This window comes from Pongo pygmaeus, chromosome 2, assembly GCF_028885625.2.
Source record: "Pongo pygmaeus isolate AG05252 chromosome 2, NHGRI_mPonPyg2-v2.0_pri, whole genome shotgun sequence".
In the NCBI taxonomy this organism is placed as follows: Eukaryota; Metazoa; Chordata; class Mammalia; order Primates; family Hominidae; genus Pongo; species Pongo pygmaeus.
In genome coordinates this window covers 10,715,351-10,741,153 of record NC_085930.1, presented here as the reverse complement: position 1 = coordinate 10,741,153, position 25,803 = coordinate 10,715,351, and the positions used below count along the sequence as shown (strand labels likewise).

The window sequence follows — 25,803 nt, the reverse complement described above, 5'->3', positions numbered from 1 at the left end:
TTTTCTGTCCTCTCTTCAGGTCTGAATATAATTCATACCATCTAGAAATCTATTGTATAAAATAATACAAATAACAACAATTATATACAAAAAATGTTACTTTCTCACTATATACTAAGCTACAAGAGTGAAGATATACAGATCAGCCACAATAAGCATTTATTTTAGGAAAAGGGAAGATGAGAAGCTTCTAGTAGTCAATGATTCATAGAAATTCTGAAACTTATGTAGAACACATTTTAAAAATCTAAAATGAACACAGGAAATCTTGATTAGGCCACTATTTTTCTCCTAAAGATAGTTCCCAATTCTGATATATTCATTAGCCATTAGCTCTACTGTCTGAAAAATGCTTCCTTTTTCATGGTCATCCTTGGACACTTCTTAAAAGAGCAATAAAAAGCAAGTGTCTTCAGGTAAACTGTGTCTATGTGAGCCTACACTGCCCAGACATTCCAGACTGCATGCAAATAAATAACTTCACATGCTATAAACATTTACCATTGCTAGGAGGTAGAGAATTCCATGAACCTACTGTTACAATTTCTGAAATAAACATCTTCCAATAGATCTACAAGTGAAGCTCCTGCTTCAGAAACAAGTTTATGGATGTGAAGAGTGAAGGGGAGGAGTTATATTCATTTCCCAGTGCTGGCAGGACAAATCACCACAAATGAAGTGGCCTAAACCAACAGAAATGTACTCTTTCACAGTTCAGAGTCCAGAAAGCTGAAATTGGTAAGGTTAGTTTTTACTGGAGACTCTAAGAGAAAATCCATTTCATGTTTGTCTCCTAGCTTCTGGTGGTTGTCAGCCATTTTGGGGATGGATTGGCTCATAGATGCATCTCTCCAGTCTTTGCCTCCGTCTTCACACAGTGTTCTCCCCTGTGGTCCTGTGTCCAATTTCCCTCTTCTTAAAAACATTAGTAATATTGGATTTATGGCCCATTTAGGTGGGCCCTCAATCCAATTTTACTTCATCTTAACATGATTATACCTGCAAAGATCTTATTTCAAACAAGGTTACCGTCATAGGCTTCAGGTGGATATGTGTTTTTGGGGAGACAGTACTCAGCCACCCTCTTACAGGAGGCTTAGGAGAGAATATAGGAGGATTGTAGAAACTAAAGTCAAAGCACAGGCATAGATGTCCTCAGAAAAAGTCCCACATTAAGAGTCAAATTAGTAATCAAAAGTCTGGAAATTGGTAGTGCCTATCACTTGGTCTAGGGATGAAACTTAAAAGTTAGTGGGACTGGAGGCAGAAAGCCTGGAAGAACATTTCTCTGCAGAGAAATGAGATAACTAGAGAAAGGTAAGTTGCCATTTAAGATAAGACAGTAAACAAAAATTAAAAAGTTATATTGAAAAGACAAAACAGAACAACAAGTACTGTCTTATTATTTTAAAAAGTCACATTTTACTATACTAACAAAAGATGGTATTTTTAAATTAAAAATATGTCCATTAACTGCCTAGGAATAAAAATGTCAGATAATTTTCATAAAAATTTACCTTAACAAGAGAATAGAAAATAAGAATCAAAATATTCCAGCTGAGAAAATTTACCACTCCCATCAACATAACCTTTATCTATTAATGAAACATATTTAAATACATTGATGAAAGAATGTAATCTTAAAGTAGGAACTTGTCCATGAAATGGTTAGGAATAGGAAACATCAGACCAACTCCATAAAAAATTACTGTAAAGTAAAACTAGATAAGAAAAATCAAAACATTTGAGGTAATATAATTCTTTGCACAAAGTAATCACAAAGGAGAAGAAAATTGTACCAATCATAAATGAAGAAAATTTAAATACATTCAAAAAAGCATATGAAAACATAAGAAATAGACTCATATTTGAAAATGTAACAACAGAAATAGCAATATTAAAGTAAATGCAACGATTTTTGACTTAGGCAAGAGAAGAAATTACAGAAAATGAGAAAACAATCTCAGTATAAGGAATAAGTTATAACTTATACGAGAGAGAAGTGATTTGAATAAAAATTTATTAAAACAGACCAATAAGCCCATAATTTACAAGAAATTGGGTACTCAGAGGGGTCTTAATAGAAATAGCAATAAAATAAATGCTGTTCTTTTCTCACCTAATAAATGTTTAAAATAAGGCCAAAAAACAAAATCAAACACTTTCTAAGTAAATTATCTGAGCCTCAGAACAAAACTCAAGAACATTTATAGAAATAAAAAAATCCATGACTCAACAAAGTAAAACTTAAAATGTCTACTAATAGGTCAAAAGTTAACAGCCATGCAGCAGCAGAAAAACACATTCCATAATGAGGAAGAAAACCCATCAGTTGAAACTGATCCAAGACTGACACAGGTATTAGAATGAGCAGTCAATGTCTATAAAATAGTTATTAAAACTATCTTTCATTTGTTCAAATTAGATTAGAGATATTGAAGATATATAAAAATAACCCCAATTAAACTTGTTGGAGAAAAAAATTGAATAGTTGAGACAAAAAATACATTGGATCAGATTAATTTCAGATTAGATATTGCAAATAAACATATATAAACATTAGTTATTACAAATAAACGTATTCATGAAATTGAAGACAATTTTTTATTTATTTATAAAAGCTTCAAAATAAAACAGTGAAAAAATACTATTAAAAATAGTGAAAGTTTTCTTATAAGCCCTTGACAGGGGAAAAAAAAAAGAATGAAAGAATATAAGTAGGTCATGTGGCAACATCAATTTACCTAACATATGCATAATTTGAAAAAACAAATGAGGCAGAGCAAAGGGGCAAAAAATAAATTTGAAGAAATAATACCTGGAAAATTCACAAAGTCTAAATTACGTATTCCACAGATCTAAAGAGTTCAAAAAACCAAAGTACAAAAACCTAAAATAACTATTCAAAATTAAATCTCAATCAAATTGTTCAAAACCAGTATTAAAAGGGAAATCCTAGAAGCCAACCGAGAAAATATAATATTTACCAATGTACAGACAGAAGGAAGGCAGCAGATTTCTCATCAGCAACAATGTAAGTAAAATGGCACTTAAGCAATTCACTAAAGGTACTGAAAGAGTTGTTAACCTAGAATTTTACAGTAAGGAAAAAATATTTCAAAAACAAAGGCAGAATAAAGCCTTAAATATACATACAAAAGCTCAAATTATTGTCACTGTTAGACACACATGAACCAAAATATTAATGTCCGGAGTTCCTGCAGAAAGAAGAAAAATAATACTAAATGAAATGTTGATTTACAAAAAGGGAATGAGTGGCACCAGAAATGGTAACTCTATGGATGAATATAAATTTTTTCTGATTGTTTAATTCTTTTTAAAAGATAATTACCTATTTAGAAGAGGATTCCAGAAAAATGTTGGAGTAGGGAGCACCAGAAATCTGTGTCCCTACCTAGTCAACAACTGCAGTGGCAGAATCAGTTTGCTTTACATGTTTCGGAACTCTAGAGTCTATTGAACAATTACAAATTTCAGAAGGCTTGGATGTAAATTGCAGTTAATTTTGGCTCTTAGCTCAGTATTGATTATTCTTCTCCCGACTTCTAGCTTTATGCCAGCAGCTGTGCATGTGTTTCTTGAAAACCCTGCACATAGCTGGGGTGGATGATAAGAATCCTGTCCACCAAACATTAGGAATCTGTGTTTTGTTTACTGCATATAATCACAGATGTGCAGACATGGAGGCAGGCAGAGACTATTGCACTTCCCAGTCGCATGGTTGCAAGTCTTTCACCCTACACCTGAAGTGACATCCAGTAGACCTCAAGGTTCAGTACCTCCATTCTTTATTTTACTTTTTCCCCTTTTGAGAGCCAGATATTAAAGACTAGAACATCCAAAATCAACCACATGTATGAAGAAATTAAGAAGTCATTGTGCACGCGCAGCAGATGATGTATGCTCTAAAAAGACCTGAGGACACCTTAAGTTTACACTTTAGGCTTATCCTTACAACAGACATGACCTACAAAAATCCAAACAAAGCCACCACAACAAAAGACAGAGCAAATCCTGAGGAAGAATGAGAATCTTATTTCCAGAACTATCACATTATTCAATTCGAATGTCCAATTTTGATTAAAAAAAAATATGTCTGCCAGGCATGGTGGCTCATGCCTATAATCCCAGCACTTTGGGAGGCCGAGGTGGGCAGATCACGAGGTCAGGAGATTGAGACTATCCTGGCCAACATGGTGAAACCTTGTCTGTACTAAAATACAAAAAATTAGCCAGGCATGGTGGCACACACGTGTAGTCCCAGCTACTCGGGAGGCTGAGGCAGGGCAATCGCTTGAACCCAGGACACAGAGGTTATAGTGAGCCGAGATCACACCACTGGACTCCATCTCAGAAAAAAAAAAAAAAATTACCGGTCATACAAAGAAATAGGAAATTATGGCCCATTCAAAGGAAAACAAAACAAAACAAACAAAACAAAAACCAAACTTTCCCTAAAAAAGAACTGAGAGATGATCTAAAATGCAGACATTAAAACAACAATCTTAAAGATGCTGAAAGAACTAAGACATAAAGTCAACAAAACTATGCATGAACAAAAGGGAAATATTAATAAAATATTAGAAAGCCTAAAAAGGAACCAAGAAGTAATTCTACAGCCAAGAAGTACAATAACTAGAAAATTCACTAGAAGGACTCAAAGGCAGATATAAGCATAATGAAAAAAGAATCAGTAAATTTGAAGATGAGACAATAGAAATGATGAAGTCTGAGGAATAGAAGGAAAAAAGATTGAACCCAAGTGAACAGTGACTAAGAGAATGACGTGCCAACAAGCAGGCTATCATGTTGAAATCCCAGAAGGATAAGAGAGAGAGATAAGAGGTAAAGATGAAATTGAGGGTGGTGACCAACAATAGGCAGCACACCTGGACTGAGTTGGTATGAACATCTTCATACTGAATGAGAGACTGCAATCCTCCCATACACTTGCTCTTTTTTTTTTTTTTTCTTTTATTATTATTATTATTATACTTTAGGTTTTATGGTACATGTGCGCAATGTGCAGGTAAGTTACATATGTATACATGTGCCATGCTGGTGCGCTGCACCACCAACTCGTCATCTAGCATTAGGTATATCTCCCAATGCTATCCCTCCCCACTCCCCCCACCCCACAACAGTCCCCGAAGTGTGATGTTCCCCTTCCTGTGTCCATGTGTTCTCATTGTTCAATTCCCACCTATGAGTGAGAATATGCGGTGTTTGGTTTTTTGTTCTTGCGATAGTTTACTGAGAATGATGATTTCCAATTTCATCCATGTCCCTACAAAGGACATGAACTCATCATTTTTTATGGCTGCATAGTATTCCATGGTGTATATGTACCATATTTTCTTAATCCAGTCTATCATTGTTGGACATTTGGGTTGGTTCCAAGTCTTTGCTATTGTGAATAATGCTGCAATAAACATACGTGTGCATGTGTCTTTATAGCAGCATGATTTATAGTCCTTTGGGTATTTACCCAGTAATTAAACTAAAGAGCTTCTGCACAGCAAAGGAAACTACCATCAGAGTGAACAGGCAACCTACAAAATGGGAGAAAATTTTCGCAACCTACTCATCTGACAAAGGGCTAATATCCTGAATCTACAATGAACTCCAACAAATTTACAAGAAAAAAACAAACAACCCCATCAAAAAGTGGGCGAAGGACATGAACAGACACTTCTCAAAAGAAGACATTTATGCAGCCAAAAAACACATGAAAAAATGCTCACCATCACTAGCCATCAGAGAAATGCAAATCAAAACCACAATGAGATACCATCTCACACCAGTTAGAATGGCGATCATTAAAAAGTCAGGAAACAACAGGTGCTGGAGAGGATGTGGAGAAATAGGAACACTTTTACACTGTTGGTGGGACTGTAAACTAGTTCAACCATTGTGGAAGTCAGTGTGGCGATTCCTCAGGGATCTAGAACTAGAAATTCCATTTGACCCAGCCATCCCATTACTGGGTATATACACTTGCTCTTTAACGTAGGGGCCTGTTTTTTGAACTTGAAGTTGATTTCCCACATCGGTTCTTATCTGGGCCCATTCTGCACCAGAAAAGTAAGCATTTGGAATTCTTTTTTTTTTTTTTCTTTTATTGTAATTATTATTATTATTATTATTATTATTATTATACTTTAGGTTTTATGGTACATGTGCGCAATGTGCAGGTAAGTTACATATGTATACATGTGCCATGCTGGTGCGCTGCACCACCAACTTGTCATCTAGCATTAGGTATATCTCCCAATGCTATCCCTCCCCCCTACCCCCACCCCACAACAGTCCCCGAAGTGTGATGTTCCCCTTCCTGTGTCCATGTGTTCTCATTGTTCAATTCCCACCTATGAGTGAGAATATGCGGTGTTTGGTTTTTTGTTCTTGTGATAGTTTACTGAGAATGATGATTTCCAATTTCATCCATGTCCCTACAAAGGACATGAACTCATCATTTCTTATGGCTGCATAGTATTCCATGGTGTATATGTGCCACATTTTCTTAATCCAGTCTATCATTGTTGGACATTTGGGTTGGTTCCAAGTCTTTGCTATTGTGAATAATGCTGCAATAAACATACGTGTGCATGTGTCTTTATAGCAGCATGATTTGTAGTCCTTTGGGTATACACCCAGTAATGGGATGGCTGGGTCGAATGGAATTTCTAGTTCTAGATCCCTGAGGAATCGCCACACTGACTTCCACAAGGGTTGAACTAGTTTACAGTCCCACCAACAGTGTAAAAGTGTTCCTATTTCTCCACATCCTCTCCAGCACCTGTTGTTTCCTGACTTTTTAATGATCGCCATTCTAACTGGTGTGAGATGGTATCTCATTGTGGTTTTGAAAAGCCAAAATTGACAAATGGGATCTAATTAAACTAAAGAGCTTCTGCACAGCAAAGGAGACTACCATCAGAGTGAACAGGCAACCTACAAAATGGGAGAAAATTTTCGCAACCTACTCATCTGACAAAGGGCTAATATCCAGAATCTACAATGAACTCCAACAAATTTACAAGAAAAAAGCAAACAACCCCATCAAAAAGTGGGCGAAGGACATGAACAGACACTTCTCAAAAGAAGACATTTATGCAGCCAAAAGACACATGGAATTCTTTAATGTGCTGGGAGTGCCTTCTGCAATGGCTGGATTCTTGGAGAGTTGAGCAACAAATCACTTATACAGTACAGAGACTGGATCACATATGCCCAGAGGCAGTGCAGCTTCCCCATTGACGGTGGTCACAGGCTCAAAGGCTGAAAAGCATTCAGCATGTAATGCTTTTGGTATAACCTGATCCAAAAGGCAGCAGTACAAGTGACAGTCCAGGCATTTTTACAAATGAAGAAAAATTTCACAATGTCCTCAGGACAGACGTAGGAGGCCAGAAATAGCCAAATATCCATGGGACACTATTCTGTTCCAGCCCCATCTAGGTCTCCTGTTTCCTTTTTCTTTTCTTTTTTCTAGAGACAAGTTCTCTCATGGATGTTTTCCTCCTAAGCTGGATCCATCTCATCACTGCTGTTGATGATGTCACAGTGCTCACCTGTCCCAGAAAAAACAAACAAACAAACAAAAAAAAACTTCCTCTGAAGGAATCTGGAAGACTTTTAAGCCACAAATAAGTTTTACTTCCTGATAAATAGCATTGGTGACTTCTTTCTTGACTCATCCAGACCTCATTATTGCCAGATCTGGGCTGGCATAATCCGCCACAGTCCCTAGTCTGGAGCAGGCATCATGGGCCCAGAACTTGAGTCACTTTCCTCTCTCAGTCATGGCAACCATGTCAGAGCAAGACCAGCCTCGGGGGCTGGGGCCCCCAGCCATGTTTTGTTCCAGAGAGCCAGCCCTAGGAGGTGCAGGTCAGCTATACCCAGCTTTGCAGACATCCCACAGGCAGAACATTCAATTTAATCAATGATGACAGAATTAAGATCAGTTGTTGCCTGGGAAAGTTGGCGCTAGTGTGGTAGGTAGGAAACTGTGATTACCATAGGGCACAGAGAAACTTTTGTAGATATGCAGATTATGAATATATTCAATATCTTGAATGTGGTAATTATTGTATGGGATGTATACATTAGCAAACTTGTCAAGTTTTGAAAATTTTAAATAAATGAATGTTATTATATGTTAATTATACCTAAATATTTGTATATTAATTTTACCCAAAACCATATAGAATTAATATAGAGATATAGAGACATTAGCAGTCCTTTTTTTTTTTTTTTTTTTAGACGGAGTTCTGCTCTTGTCGCCCAGGTTGGGAGTGCAATGGCGCAATCTCAGCTCACTGCAATCTCCGCTTCCCAGTTCAAGCGATTCTTCTGCCTCAGCCTCCTGAGTATCTGGGGTTACAGGCCTGCCACCACACACGGCTAATTTTTGTATTTTTCGTAGAGACGGGTTTTCACCATGTTGGCCAGGCTGGTCTCAAACTCCTGACCACAGGTGATCTGCCCTCCTGGCCTCCCAGCAGTCCCATTTTTAACATAAACACAGGCAATAAAATTCTCTTTTAAAATAAGATATAGCTTAGCTGTGCTCTCTCTAATTAGAATTCCTATGTGCAAAATATTAGAGAAAGCTGAGTATTGATAGACATTGTGTTCAGAAGTGAGGTTTAAAATAATGTTGGTTTGGACCTATTCTTTATACAGTTATTTTGTTAGATAATTTGAAGTTGTAATGAAAACAACAGATATAGCAGCTGTTCACCAATAGTGTACCACATTTTGTGGAAGGAGACACACGCCATTATAATCTAATACTTAGTCATGAAGAAACTATAAAAATGTCATCATGATAGTAAGTCACCCAAGCTTTTCGGACAAACTGCAATCTCTGGTTTCTTTTAAAAATTTAGTCCTTAAAGGAGTGTTTCCCAGTTGTTTTCTTACTCAATACCAGTTTTAAAGGTGTAAATAACTTACACACATAAATTTTTCAAAGTTCAACTCTTTCTGCTCTATCGAGATACACAGATATGTTAATCCTTAATTGGCAGCTTACCACAGGCCAAAATGGAGCACACTTCAGTAGTATTTATGGTTTGATTTATAAAACCAATGTTCCGTTTATTTTACAAATAGTCAATAATATTATAACAGTGAATATGATACTAAAGCTATCTCTCTTGGAATGTATAGGTTTCAGAAATAGTGGAAGTGTTCACCACTTTGGGAATTACTTTGTGGTCAGTTGTTCAGAAGTTATTAGAGTTAATAAATATATTTACTTCTATCACTACATCATTACTCTTATCTACATAAATCCCTGTATTATAGATTTCTATGTAAATCTATATTTTATCTAACTTTAATCTTTATACTTGCATATAATAAAGTATACTAAAAATCTGAGACAATAGAGTAACTTCAATAAAATGGATAGACATTTTAGTTTCTATAATATTTACTATTAATTGACACAATAGGTTTCATTCATTTATTTGTAGTTATGTATACATCAGAGGGTAGATAAAGGGAACATGAATTACTAAATACTTGCCTCAAACTCCAACTGACTCTATATAAGCTTGACTTTTTTATTTTAAATGTTAATTGTTTTAACATGTTAAGTATACTTTTACCTGAGAAATTGAGCAATCACAGAAGCACTAAGACAGCAGTGATCACATTCTAAATAGAGTGTGGGTATAAAATCTTTTCCTTATGCTGCCGGTTTATAGAGCTCATTTCCATGCCCTGTTACTCACTAATGTTATTATGGTTAAATTGGAATCTCGCTGGTGACAATCGCACTACATGAAATTTTTCCTTGTAATTATAATATTAGAAAAGGATATTTTGTGAAAACTGTTAGCTTGATTAGTTAAAATTCTAAAATGTGTGCTCTTGTTACATTAGCCACATATTTGTGAAAAATAGTGTCTCTTAATATCAGATTAAAAGTTTAGATCTTGTATTCTAACCAAAACAGATTAAGACCTAACTGACATATATTCATTATCCTTCTGAATGTTCCATCTCTGGCACCTTATTCTTATTTTGCCCCAGGAAAGGACAAATACTTTTTTTTTTATATAAACATGAAGGCATTTTTTAAATGGTCCTTCCTTTCAAATAATTGAAAACGAACAGTTTTTCTGACTTTAAACTTGCATTTTAACTTTGTGTTGGAGAAACATTATTCAGACCTTCAGCAGAGCATTGGCTACCGAGGATTTAGAACATAGCCTGCCAAGTGGGCAAAAATATGACAAGCTCTTTATTCTTCTAGAATGATTTTCAAATATTAGAGGTCCAAACAACAATTTGCAGAGCGGAATGGTATTTTTCTATTATCAATTTTCTTATGTTCCTAGATAATTTTCTCCTCTATCATATGCTTCATTTAGAGATCATCCATGGATTTTTACCTTATTAATATTACTATACTCTTCCATCTATACCCAACACCATCATAAAAAATAAACAACAAACCAATGGGAGAATAAGTAGAAAAAGCATGTACCTTTCTATCTACTCAAAGCCTGATATTAATGAGAAATCGTGTTTATAATCGCTGTATATTAGACAAATAGAATTGACTTCCTAAAACATTTCTGCTGTCTCTGGTCCTGGCTGTGTTATCTGAGAAGTGCTCCTGAAAACAGGATTTACGTGCAAGTAATTTATTTGAGAAGTTGTTCCTGGAAGCATTAGTGTGGGATGAGGAGTCCATGGGACAGGAAAGAGAAGTGATTAAGTAGAGGGTGGAGCAATCAGCCGATCACTGTTGTGAGCAAATGGAGCTCATTCCCAATGGTGATCTCTGGGAAACGGTAGAATTGATATCAGCAAACCACAGCTTTCAGGTCACACCTGGCACATTGCCTGTTTATGTAGCCCCCCATGCACAAAGGGCACCACTGCCTAGCAGTCTAGCACTGTGAGTTATGGAAAGCAAGCTAAGACATCCCCATTTGCCCCTTTCTCCCAGCACTTGCCTCATCAGTCTATGACTCGCCTTACTGCTGCACAGGGCCCATGCCAGCTGCCACTTTTGCATTGGTTGGAAACTTCTGGGCACCTAGCAGTGGAATCTCAGTCTAGCTTGGAGTCAGGGACTCGGAAAGTTGCCTCGTCACTGTCCAGCTGCCCAAATTGAGTTTGCAAAACTCTTCAGGAAAGAAAGAAGCACAAAGATCTGGGTATTCCTGGAGCAGAGAATAAAACTGATAGGTGGAGAAGCAGCCACCATTTCCCACCCCCAGGTATTCCCTCTCTCTGGTTGATTGTTCTTCCTCTGGAAAATTTTTCCAGCTGGGCCAAAGCAGGCCCACCACGTGGGATGAAACACCCCAGGAAAATGAGGCAGGGCATGAGTTTTCTCTCTTTTTACTTAAAGTGACTGTACAATAGCCTCAATTTTGCCTCTTGGCAGATAGTACTTACATATTATCCAGCCCATGGACGGTTAAACAACGGCTCCAAAGAGGTCTCATTCCTAATCCTCAGAATCTGTGAATATATTGCCTTCCCTGGCAAAAGGGACCTTACAGCTGAGATTCATTTAAAGATCTTGAGACGGACAGATTATTCTAGATTATACTGCGTGTCCAATGTAGTCGCAGAGTCCCTGTCAGAGGGAGGAAGGGAGTCAGACAGAGGAAGGCAATATGAACACAAAAATAGAGTCAGTTAAGGAGATAAAACACTACACTGCTGGTTTTGAAGATAAAGATCGCAATTCAAATAATAGAAGCTGGCAAAGGCAAGGAAACAGGGCCTGTCCTAGAACCTCCAGAAGTAACCAGCTCTACTGACAGTCTGATTTCAGCCAAATGAGAATGATGTTGGACTTCTGCCCTCCAGACCGGTAAGATAATAAATTTGTGTTGTTTTTATCAACTTATATTTGTGGTGGTTTGCCTCAGCTTCAATAAGAAACATAACCTAAAAGGTTTTTTGGCTCCTAGTGTAAAATAATGCTTCCCAAATTTTAGCATATGTAGGGGCTACCAAAAGATTCACTTAAAGAAGATTCTGAAGCTTATCCCCCAGACATTCCAACTCTGTAAGTCTAAGATATGCCACTTGGATTTCTAAGAAGCCCTCAGCTAATGTGACTGCTTTTAGGGTGTGGAATTGGAGTAACCCTCAGGTAGAATGTACTTATAAGTTGTCCTATTTATGAGGCAAAGAAGCTGCTGTAATTTTTCTCTTACACTGTCATTGGATAAGAGCTGCTCCCTGGGCATCCACTTGCCCAGCATTTCCAGCCTGCTTTCTAGGTAAGTGCTTCTGGCAAAGTCATCAGGAGGAGAGTTCCAGGTGCTTTCAGTAGCAAGATTTTCTGAATGCATGGAAGAGTGAGTGCCAAGGTGATATGGAAGAGTACACCTAAACTGTCTTTGATCTCTTGTTGCATTACATATACGTGGTGAAGAATGGAAGGTTTTTCTCTATCTGAATCATGCTCTTTTAACAAATAATATTTGTTAATCCATATGTTTTAGGATGGTAGGAAGTCTACAGTCCTATTTTACTTACCTTTATTAATTGATCCTCATATCACTGGGGGTGTTGATTTTCTGAGATCGTTCACTGTGTAATAATGCTCCTAGATTATGTGAAAGGCTAATGTTCTGTTTTGTAACATCTATTTTTTGTTGGCTGCGCTGATTTTGTTTAATACATTGCTGTACCACACGTTGACTAGGCTTGTTTTCCAACAGTTTTCTCCAATTAGTTTCCCATGTTAAGAATATTATTACTGGAAAATACCATTACATTCTTTTTCTCTGTATATATTAAGGCTAAACTATATTATATTTTCAAAATGAGAAAAGAACTTTAAATGATTCTCACCATAAGACTAACTATTATCTTCCCAAAGGGGAAAAAGAGCTTATACCAATAAACAAAAACAAAAAGTTGCCAGAAAGTACTGACGTTGGGCATTAGAGAGCATGATGGACAGGGATTGAACCTTGCAGCTGAATGAGCGGGATAAATGATAACAAGTTTTAGTGATAGCAAGACTAAACAACAGGTCCACTAAGGAAAAATAAAATCTGAACATTGTATGTCAGCAATACACAAAGCCTCAGAACAGATTATCCAAGAATGTAACAAAGATGAAATTAGCATTAGTATCTCCAGAGCTTACAAACAACATCATAAAACCAAGATAAGCCATTTTGATATGCATATAAACAGGCAATGCTAAAGCACTCATTTCTTAATTTAGAAATTGAGATTTAGTTTTAAAAGCTGTATGGATTAAATAAAGATAGAATTCTTTATTCCAGTATGCCACATAGAAAATCTTAATGAACATATTGCATGTAAAATAAGAAAGGAATTGGTTTTTGGAAAGGTGAGGACTAAATCCAAAACTGTCTTTAGAGTGTAAAAAATGGGTTTTTATAAGTGAGAAAGCTGTAATTATACTTTTATGTGATTATTGTCTTTAATCCAAAATGTGTTTGGGGTTAAGTTTTACATGATGTACCAATATAAGAAATGAAATTTTTTTTGTTTTCAAATTTCAACTTTATCACAGTTCCATAGTATATTAATGTATAAAATTATAAAAGTATAATAACCTCAATTAATCATATGGTCACTGATTTTAAGCTTAGAAATGTAGTTATTTTTATAAATCAATATCCACAAAATACATTTTGTTTTGGTTTGCCATTTTGTCATATTAAAATTTTAAATCTTTTCTATCAAGGTCAAGGGAAAATAAGCAACGTGTAGCACAGATGACCAAAAAAAACTCCAATGCAATAGAAATATGCATATGTATTGTATACATACACACATATATATTTCTATTGTTACAAAATATAAATATATTATTACAAATATACATACATATATACATAAATATACTTGTATTGTTACAAAATATATGCTAATTTATTATTTTTACTGGTAATAAAAAGGAATCCAGGGTCAATTCTATTTTCCCATAGAACAAACTTAGCTAAAACTTATGCACCACCAAGAATAAGCATTAATCACTTGATTAACATTTTATTACCTGTGATTTTAACAGTATATATTTTGTATGCAACCAGCTTATTGAAAAATAACTGTAACAAGTTTAACAGTAGCCCCCCAAAATTTATATCCACCTCAATCACAGAATGTGATGTTATTTGGAATAGTACTTCTACAAATGTAATTAAAGGATCAAGGTGAGTTCATATTGGATTAAACTGGGCTTCAAGTCCAGTAAGAGTGTCCTTATAATAGACAGAAAAGAACATGCAGACATAGACAAGTGGACATGTGAAGAGAGAGTGAGACATTGAAGTGATGCATCTACAAGCCAAGGAATGCCAAGAATTGCTGGCTGCCCTTAGACTCTAGGGAGAGAGGCGTACAACAGATTCTACCTTGGAGCCTCCAGAATGAGCTAAACCCACAGAACCCGTGGTTTCGGATTTCTGGCCCTCTGGAATGTAAGATAATAAATTTATGTTACTAAAGTTATCTAGTTGGGGGTAATTTGTCATGGCAGCACTAGAAAAGTAATATGTAATTAGTAAAGAAAAATACAGAAGCTCTAACTTTTATACTTTGATGAGAATAACTAGTACCTGTATCAGGAATATTACCAGCAATCGAAAGGGATACCACGTTGTAACGGTATATGCACACAGACACACACACATACACACAAAATTTTCATAGGCTAATGTACATTCAGCTTTGTAAACTCATCCAGTTTCCCAAAGTTATTGGAGTACATTCTGCTCACATCGGTAAACCACAATACAAATATGCAAGTTTCAGTTTATGTCTTTGCCAATACTTAACATTTTTTGCACGCTTTATAATTAGGTGTTCTAATGAGGGTAATGACATCTAATTGCGACTTTAATTTTTATTTCCATAATTATTAATAAGGTGGAACACCTGGCAATATGTTTATTGATCATTAGAATTGATATTTTTATGAAGTAATCAGTTCAATTATTCTTTTTCCTTTTAGGCTGTTATCTGTTTTATTGAACTTTAGAAGTTCTTTGTACATTTCACATAATAATACTTTTAGATGAAGATGCTACAAATGCCTTCTCCCAATCTGGCTTAAAATTCCACTCTCATTTTGATGACTTTTAATAATATTATTAATTTCAATGAATTACAATGTGTCAGTCTTTCTCTTATGTTTAATTCCTTATATGCTTTATTTTAAAATATCTTTGGCTACTACAGTGTCATAAATATACTCCCACATTCACATATAAGGTTTTACTGTTTCACCTTTTGCAATTAGATATAGAATCCATCTAGATTTAATTTTTGTGTATGATAAGTCAAAACCCATATATATATATATATATATTCAATTGTCCCAACATTATTTTGTAAAGCTAACCACTTACTTTCTGCGCTAAACAATCACTAATATCGTAAATCAAGTAACTATATACATGTGAATGTTTCTAAAATTGTCTCCCATGCAGAATATTACATAGTCTTAAATACTCACTTGATAATATATAATACATAGTAGTTTTAGCCTTCACTTTGTTGTTCTTAAAATTACTTTGGCTTACACTTGCCCCTTTGAATTCTAACATATATTTGGGAATCAGCCTGTCAATTCAATAAAGAAAGAAGGGAGAAGGAAAAAAAAAAAAGAAAAGAAAGAAGAAAAGAAAGGGAATGGGAAGAAAGGAAAGAAAATGGAAGGGAAGGAAAGGGAAAAGAGGAGTAAACAGGAAAGGAAAGCAGAAGAAAAAAAATGTCATATTTTAAGAAAGAATTCGTGACTAAGACACCAAAAGCACAAGCAACAAAAACAAAAATAGACAAATGGTACATAATTAAGCTAAAAAGCTTCCACACAGCAAAAGAAATGATCAAGAGAGTGAACAAACAACCTGCAGAATGGGAGAACATATTTAAAAAATGTGCATCCAACAAGGGTCTTATATCCAGAATATATACAGAACTCAATTCAACAACAAAAATTAACAGTTATTTCCATTAAAAAGTGGACAAAGTATATGAATAGATATTTTTGAAAAAAAGACATGCAAATGGTCAACAGATATGTGAAAAAATGCTCACCATCACTATCATCAGATAAGTGCAAATTAAAACCAAAACAAGATATCATCTTACCCCAGTCTTAATGGCTATTAGTAAAAAGACAAAAGTAACACATTGGCAAGGGAGTGGAGAAAAGAAAACTCTTAAACAGTGCTGATGGGAATGTAAATTAGTGCAACCTCTATGTAAAGCACTATGGCAATTTCTCAAATAATTAAAAATAAACCTACCATTTGATCCAGAAATCTTGCTAGAATCTATCAACTCAAAGAAAAAGGAATTATTATATTAAAAATCTGCATTTGTATAAATTTCACAGCACTATTTACAATAGCAAATATATGGAATCAGCTTAAGTGTTCATCAATTGATGGTTGGATAAAGAAAAGATGGTACACATACACCATGGAATACTATTCTCCCATGAAAAATGAAATCGTCTTTTGCAGCAACATGAATGGAACTGGAGACCATTATCTTAAGTGAAACAAGTCAGACACAGAAAGATAAATATTTCATGTTTTCATAAGTCAGAGCTAAATAATGTATACACATGAATCTAGAGTGTGGAATGATAGACAATGAAGACTCAGAAGGGTGTGTGGGTGGGAGAAGGGATGGATAACGAGAAATTACTTAATGTGTACAACGTACATTATTTGAATGATGGATACCCTAAAAGCACTGACTTCACTGTAATACAATCGATGCATGTAACAGAATTTCACTTGTATCCCATGAATTTACATGAATTTTGAAACATGCATTGAACAGTAGATAATTATGAAGAGTGCTGGCATCTTTTGAAAATTGAATTATCCATTTCATAAATTTAATATATCCCTGCTTATTTAGTCTTTGATGTTTAGTAGTAATACTTATATTTTCTGATAGAATTATTGATGGAATATTTATATAAAATTTGATTATATCAATTTTTAAAAATTTGCTTCTAAACAGTTTATTGACTGTTTTGGATTTTTTGAGTATATCACTGTGTCATCTGAAAACAGATGCAATTATATTTCATCTTCTTCACTTTCTTTTGTTGCTGGATTTCCCAAAACATATGCTAAATAGAAGTGAATAGTGAACAACCTTGTCTCATTGTCAATTTCAATGTGAAATTCATTATAAAATATCACATTTTCTATATAATTATTTAAGATATTCCTTATCAGAATAAAAGTTCTTAGATATACCTCATGTAAGAATTTCTAAAAAAAAAAAAGAATTTCTATTATAATTTTTTATGAAATATATATCTGCATTTATGAGATTGTCATTTAATTTTTTTGTTTTGTTTATTAATATAGTTAATTACATTCATTGATTTCCAAATATTAAACCACACTTGCATTACTAGAATAATGCCAGTTTGGGAATTACATATTATTCTCTTTGAATATCTCTGAATTCTACTTGTTTTATTTAGGTTTTATATCATCTATAATGATGATAGGAATTACTATATAGTTTTTCTTTCCTATTAGTAATGTTTTGGTAGCAAAGTTATACTGGCTTTATGTAATGAGTTTGGAGGTGCCCGCCTCCCTTAGTTTTCTTCTGGAACAATTTGTGTTATCTCTTATTTCTTCCCCAAATGTTTAGAAGAATTTACTCTTAAAGCCATCTGGAAATTCCTGTGGTAAGATTTTATTTCAGATTCAATCTCTTTAATAGATATAGGACTATTTAGATTTTCTATATCATTACATAAGTTATTTTAGCATTCTTCATTATCTGTTTTACATTTGAAGCACCATAGTGGTGTCACATTTCAATTGCTACTATTAGTAAATTCAGATATCACTCTTTTTTTATAAATATTAATAGACTTTTCAAAGAACCATCTCTTTTTATTATTATTATTATTATTATTATACTTTAAGTTTTAGGGTACATGTGCACAATGTGCAGGTTAGTTACATATGTACACATGTGCCATGCTGGTGTGCTGCACCCATTAACTCGTCATTTAGCATTAGGTATATCTCCTAATGCTATCCCTCCCCCCTCCCCCCACCCCACAACAGACCCCAGAGTGTGATGTTCCCCTTCCTGTGTCCATGTGTTCTCATTGTTCAATTCCCATCTATGAGTGAGAACATGCGGTGTTTGGTTTTTTGTTCTTGCGATAGTTTACCGAAAATGATTTCCAATTTCATCCAAGTCCCTACAAAGGACATGAACTCATCATTTTTTATGGCTGCATAGTATTCCATGGTGTATATATGCCACATTTTCTTAATCCAGTCGATCATTGTTGGACATTTGGGTTGGTTCCAAGTCTTTGCTATTGTGAATAGTGCCACAATAAACATACGTGTGCATGTGTCTTTATAGCAGCATGATTTATAGTCCTTTGGGTATATACCCAGTAATGGGATGGCTGGGTCAAATGGTATTTCTAGTTCTAGATCCCTGAGGAATTGCCACACTGACTTCCACAATGGTTGAACTAGTTTACACTCCCACCAACAGTGTCAAAGTGTTCCTATTTCTCCACATCCTCTCCAGCACCTGTTGTTTCCTGACTTTTTAATGATTGCCATTCTAACTGGTGTGAGATGGTATCTCATTGTGGTTTTGATTTGCATTTCTCTGATGGCCAGTCATGATGAGCATTTTTTCATGTGTCTTTTGGCTGTATAAATGTCTTCTTTTGAGAAGTGTCTATTAATATCCTTTGCCCACTCTTTGATGAGGTTGTTTTTTTCTTGTAAATTTGTTGGAGCAAAGAACCATCTTTTATCATTATTTTTGATTGTACTTCTGTTTTCTGGTTAGTCAATTTCTGCTATTATATTTAATTTGTCTTTAATTTTACTTGTGTTAAGTAGAGATTGGTATGCATTTTTATTCTTGAGATGTACACATAATTTTTCAGTCATCACTAAGATACAAATTGAGACTCTAAGGTTTACACTAACTTTTGGATGGTTCATTTAATATTTTTCAATTTAAAATATTTTTTCTGATTTTAATTGTGATTCATTTTCTAATCTATGAGTTATTTAGTAGAAATTACTATTCGATTTCAAAATGTTTGGAGATTTTATTGATTTTTTATATCCATATTAATTTCATGTGGTTAGAGAGTGTAACTCTGAATTGATTCAGTACTATAAAATTCATTGATTCTTCAATATCATTAAAATGGCCATACTGCCCAAAGCAATTTATAGATTCAATGCTATTGCTACTAAACTACCAATGACATTCTTCATAGAACTAAGAAAAACTATTTTAAAATTTATATGGAACTAAAAAGGCCCCCTTATAGCCAAGGCAATCTTAAGCAAAAAGAGCAAAGCTGGTGGCAACACTCTACCCAACTTCAAACTTTACTACAGGGCTACAGTAACCAAAACAGCATGACACAGGTACATAGAGAACCCAGAAATAAGGCAGTACACCTACAACTGTCTGACCTTTGACAAAACTGACAAAAACAAGCAATGGGGAGAAGACTTCCTATTCGATAAATGGTGTTGGGATAATCGGCCAGCCATATGCAGAATATTGAAACTAGACCCCTTGCTTACACCATATACAAAAACCAACTCAAGAGGGATTAAAGACTTGAATGTAAAACTCAAAACTATAAAAACCGTGGAAGGCAACCTAGGTGATACCATTCTGGACATATGAATGGGCAAAAATTTCATCACAAAGATGCCAAAAGCAATTGCAACAAAAGCAACAGAGCTTCAGTACAACAAAAGAAACTATCAGCAGAGTAAACAGCCTACAGAATGGGAGAAAATTTTTGCAAACTGTGCGTCTGACAAATGTCTAATATCCAGCATCTGTAAGGAACTGACAAATGTCTAATATCCAGCACCTGTAGGGAACTGACAAATGTCTAATATCCAACATCTGTAAGGAACTGACAAATGTCTAATATCCAGCATCTGTAGGGAACTGACAAATGTCTAATATCCAGCATCTGTAAGGAACTGACAAATGTCTAATATCCAGCATCTGTAAGGAACTTAAACCAATTTACAAAAAAAAAAAAAAAAGGAACCACATTAAAAAGCAGGCAAAGGACATGTACAGACTCTTTCCAAATGAAGACATCCTTGGAGCCAACAATCATATGAAAATATCTCCACATCACTGATGATTAAAGAAATGCAATGAGATATCATCTTATACCAGTAAGAATGGCTATTACTAAAAAGTCAAAAAATAACAGATGCTGGTGATGTTGTGGAGAAAAAGAAGCATTTATACACTGTTAGTGGAAATACAAATTTTTTCAACACTGTGGAAAACAGTGTAGCGATTCCTCATGGACCTAAAATAGAAATAGCATTTAACCCAGAAACCCATTACTAGGTATATACCCAAAAGAATATAAACTGTTCTGTCATAAAGACACATGCACGGATACGTTCACTGGAGCACTATTCACAACAGCAAAGACATGGAATCAACCTAAATGCCCATGGATGGTAGACTGAATAAAGAAAATGTGGTACATATAAACCATGGAGTAGTACGGAGTCTTAAAAATATGGCATCATATCCTTTGCAGGAACATGGATGGAGCTGGAGGCTATTATCCTTAGCAAACTAACTCAGGGACACAAAACCAAATGTCCCATGTTCTCACTTATAAGCGGGAGGTAAATGATGAGAACACATGGACATACAGAGAAGAATAACAGGCACTGGGGCTTATCAGAGGGTGGAGGGTAGAAAGAGGGAGAGGAACAGGAAAAAAAAAAAAAAAAGACTAATGGGCACTAGGCTTAGTACCTGGGTTATGAAATAATCTGCACAACAAACCCCATGACTCAAGTTTACCTGTACAACAAACCTGCACATGTAACCCTGAACTTAAAATAAAAGTTAAAATTTTAAAGAAGATATTTATTGATTCTTGGTTTATGATACAGACTATAGTCAATGTACCATGAAAACTGTAGGCAATATGATTTCTATTTTCTTTGTATCGTGTTTTATTGTTATTTTATTTATTTCTTAATGGTGTTTTTCAGACTTTCTATATTCCTACAGATTTTTTTTGTTTATTTTTCATCAGAGGATGAGAAAACTTTTTAATCTTTCACTAAGATTGTGAATTGGGCTATTCTTTTTAAGCTGTGATAATTTTTGCTGTCTACATTTTGAAGCTCTTATCACGTGACTACTCATTTATATTTGTTGTATCTTACTTGTGAACTCACCTGTTTTTGAACATCTGTTTTTCATTTTCTTAACCTTTCTGACATAAAGTCAATTTTGTCTAATATTTGTATATCCATATAAGTTGTCTTTTGGCTTGTGCGTTTATTGTATATATTTTTATATCTTTTAATATCAAGTTTTCTGTTCTCTTATATTTATAGTGTTCTATTGTAAGAAATATACCACTTCTTCGTTTTAATAAATGAGAATTTTTCCCCTTTAATTGGAGTTTTCAAGCTATTAGATTTAACATAATTGCTGATTATGTTTACATCTACCATCTTATTATTTGATTTTAATTATCCCTTCCCCATTTTTAATATGTTTTATGCTATTTTTAACTAAAACTTTTATTTTTCAATGAAAAATTTTTATGGAAAAATTTTTGAAACATTTTTAGGCTTCAGATGACATTATTTCCCTTTTGGGAAGAGTTACCTTATCCCCTGGTTGAAAGCTAAATGGAAAGATCCCTTCAATTCAAACAGTGAGTGAGCTGAATGGAGGTAGTGTTTCTGAATTTGTAAAGTTCAAACTATATCATGTTTTCTTTCAATTAAGCTTTCTCAAGTGGAAGTCTTGAAATTTTACTAGAATACTTCATTTAGGTAGGTCTTGAACTCCAATATTTAGCAGTCTGAGGCTACTAAAGTAAATGAATAGTCATAAGAACTCACAAACAAAAAATTCTACTCTATATATATTTTGCTTTCTATTAGCCTCACAAAGCTCAAAGTGTTGGTTAATGGCTTCAGGGGAAAATCATTAAGTCTAAGAACTTCAATGCTTCATAACTGCCTTCTTTTAGGAATCTTGGTCCTTTAGATGCTTGCTGTCTCAGAAACTATCCTATGATTCTAAATAGACCATAACCTGAAATAAGAATTCACAAATAATTTTTATTCCATGCTTCTGAACTTTTTATAAATGTTTCTGTAAAAGAACTATTCTAAACACATATTTCAGTGAAAATAAATTGAAGGCTGGCCTACAAGAAATAACAGTCTTGAAATCATTTAATCATATTTCAATCTGCAACAAAAAGGCCAAAACTATTGCCACTCTTTTGCAGCTTAAGTCAAAGTTTGCTAATCAAATTCTGTCTAAATGAAGTAAATAATTGATGCTTAAGAGGTTACCTCCTTGGAGGCATTTTAACCAATTATATTAATTATTACAATAAAACTACAAAAACGATATTTCTACTTGGGAATTTTGCTCTTTCATTTTTCTTCTTCCTTTATATTCAACAACTCTCCTTTTCCATGGGAGTATCCTATTAACATTTAAGTATCACAAGCTTCTCTCATTTAAAAAATAAAATATTCTCTCCAGACCCTTTATCGTTCTTCAGTGGTGCAGCTCTTCTTTTAAGAACCAAATGTCTTCAAATAGAAGCATGCAATCCCTCTCTTGTTCCTCAATTCTTACTCAATGCAAAGTGCACTAAAGGCACCAGGGACTTCCCCCTCTTAATCCATAGCAATTCTTCATTCACTGTAGCCCTCTTTTAAGCAGCCAAAGTTATTGACTATTGACTCCTGGGAATGCCATTTTTCCCTACCTTCAGCGTTGCTTTTTTCCTGGTTTTCCTTTGACCTATCCGGCTAACCTTCCTCAGATTCTTTTGCAGGCTTTTCATCTTCTGCATTTCTCCTAAACATTAGTGTCTACCAAATTTCTCGCTTATACTTTATTCTAGTCATATTTGAGAAAATATATTTAAATGATTTCATTTCATCACAAAATATCATTCATATGCTGACAATTCTGAAACCTAAAACTCAGAGCTCTTTCTTCAACCTCAAATCCACATATTCACTGATTACTGGATGGCACAATTTAAATGCCCCATTAACCTCAAATTCAACACGTCACAAGCTGAACTCACTAATTCCCCCCACTAACTTACTCATCTGTCTGCACTTCCAGTTTAAGTAAGTGACTACACCTAGTTATCCAAGGAAACTGTTGCTTCCAATTAATTACCAAAATCTAGTCATTGTGTTTCCCTAAATGTTTCTTGAGATCTTCACCATTTCCACTGCCATTATTCTAGGGCATGCTGTAATTATTTCCCTTTAAGATCATGGCAAATTTTTCTAGTTAATTTTGCTGCATCAATTTTTATCTTCCTAAAATGTATTCTACTCTATGAGGCCAAAGTGACATTTTAAATATTTGAATTGAGGCTGAGCCACCCAAGATGGCTCACTATAGATGTTAAATGTCATTTCTCCTCAGAAAGAAGATCAAAATTACAGGTGAATGGTCATTATCCAAATGGAAACCTGAGGGAATAGAGCCAGGACCTGTCAGAGAGCCCACAGGAAGAAGCCAGGGTACAGAAGAAGAAAGTAGCAAACCTCTGGCAAAGACTGACTCTTGAGGAGCTCAGAGTCTCACAGAAGGTTTTGGTGAGGGGTCCTTCTCTGCTCCCCTCACCCTTGTGACAAATTGTTGATTACCAAATTGTCAGAGGCTTTATGCCTTTGCAACAACAGGCAACACTGTCGAAGCAATTTGGGAGCTTCTGAGGGTCAGGACACTGAGTGGCCAGCCTGTGCTAATGCACCTGCACTTCCCTCAGGCCCAAATTGAGACAGCACGTGCCATATTGGTTGTGCACCCATTGTGGGCCACTGTCCTGCTTGGGGAACCTCAGCTCTTATGTCACTCCACTAACAGATCCCCAGCAAACATACCCTTGAATCGGTTTTGATTTTGTCAACTACAGGGGACTTGCAGGTCCATGTGTTCCCCACAGATCTAGCCCTTGGCATCCCCCACCGCCAGGAGAGGGGAAAATGCAGTCTTCTAAATGCAACCCTAGGAGATGGAAAAATGCAGCCTTGGAACAAAAGAAATGCAGGAATGGTGTCAATTACTAAAGGGGGGCAACACCCACGGCCAGGAAAATAAATAGACGGGGGGGTGGGGGAGGGGTGATTTCCCACTCCTTCTGTCCACTGTTGTTGATACAGCAGGGGCTTTCCCACCTGCAGTCTCATGCATGCACCCTTGGAGTCAGCCCCTCTAGTGCTTTTTGCAGTGGCTGCACCCTGTTGTAAGTGAGCCATACTACCCAGGCATGCACAAAACACAGGGCCCGCCTTTTCCTCCTTAAACAGAGTGGTGGCATCCCAGCAATGGGGGGCAAAAAAGCCACAGCTGTCTGCTCTGGACAGAGAGAAGTTCTTCTCTGAGCCCATTTGAATGGTAGCCACCAGAGGGGCATTTTTGAGAACCTCAATTGCACAGCAACAGGGAACTCTTCAGCCATCATTAAAAGCTTCCTGAGGCTTCACCAGAAGCTGTGCAGATGCTGGTGTCATGCTTGCACAACTACAGAACCGTAAGCCAAGCAAACCTATTTCTGAAAATAAATTATGTTGTCTCAAGTGTTCCATTTTGGCAGGGTAAAATGAACTAATACAGTATCCAAGGACAATGCTGAAGAAAAATTCGTAAAAGCAGATAAAGAGAAGAGTCAAATCACCTATGAAGGGAATCCCATCAGATTAAGAGTGAAATTCTCAGCAGAAACCTTAAGAGCCAGAAGAGATTGAGGGTCATTTTTAGTCTTCTAAAAAAAAAAAAAAAAAATTCAAGCCAAGAATTTTATATCCTGTCAAACTAATCCTCATAAACAAGAAGTAGTCTTTCCCAGACATGTAAACATTAAGGAACTTTGTCACCATTATGCTGGTCCTAAAACAAATGTTCCAATGGATTTTAAATATGGAAAACAAAACACACATAAATAAAATATTCAGAGATCCAATAATGCAATTACACAAATGAGATTACAAAGCAACTAGCTGACAGCACTATGATGGGAACAAAACCTCACATATCAATATTAACCTTGTATGTAAACAGCCAAAATATTCCACTTAAAAGATGTAGATTGGAAAATTGGATTTTTAAAAAGACTCAACCATCTGCTTCCTACAAAAAATGCAGCTAACGTGTAAAGACAGTCACAGGTTCAAAATAAGGGGTAGAAATAGATGTATCATGCAAATCAAAACAGAAAAGAGCAGGGTTTGCTAACCAGCAATAGTAAATAAAAATTAACAAAGACAAAGAAGGGTATTAAATAATAATAAAGACTTTAGTTCAACAATCCAACAAGATGACTTAACTGTTCTAAATATATATGTACCCCACATTGGAGCAACTAGATTCATAAAACAATTTCTTCTTGGCCTTCTAAAAGACTTAGACAACCACACAATAAGAGTCAGAGAATATAACACGTCACTTATAGCATTAGATAGATCATCAAGGCAAAAAACTAACAAAGAAATTCTGAACTTAAATTTGACACTTGACCAACTGGACCTAATAGACATCTATAGAACACTCCAACAAACAACCACAGAATATACATTCTTCTCATCTGCACACAGAATGTATTTGAAGATCAATCATATGCTCAGTCATAAAGCAAGCCTCAATAAATTTTTTAAAAATGAAATTATACCAGACACACTCTCAGACCACAGGGCTATAAAAATA

The 25,803-nt window shown here is 35.2% G+C and overlaps 1 pseudogene; it reads right to left on the bottom strand.

Annotated features, from left to right (window-relative positions):
* Positions 1-707: 707 nt before the first annotated feature.
* LOC129034284 (putative transmembrane protein 183BP) lies at positions 708-7,879 on the bottom strand (annotated as a pseudogene).
* Between the last annotated feature and the right edge of the window lie 17,924 nt (positions 7,880-25,803).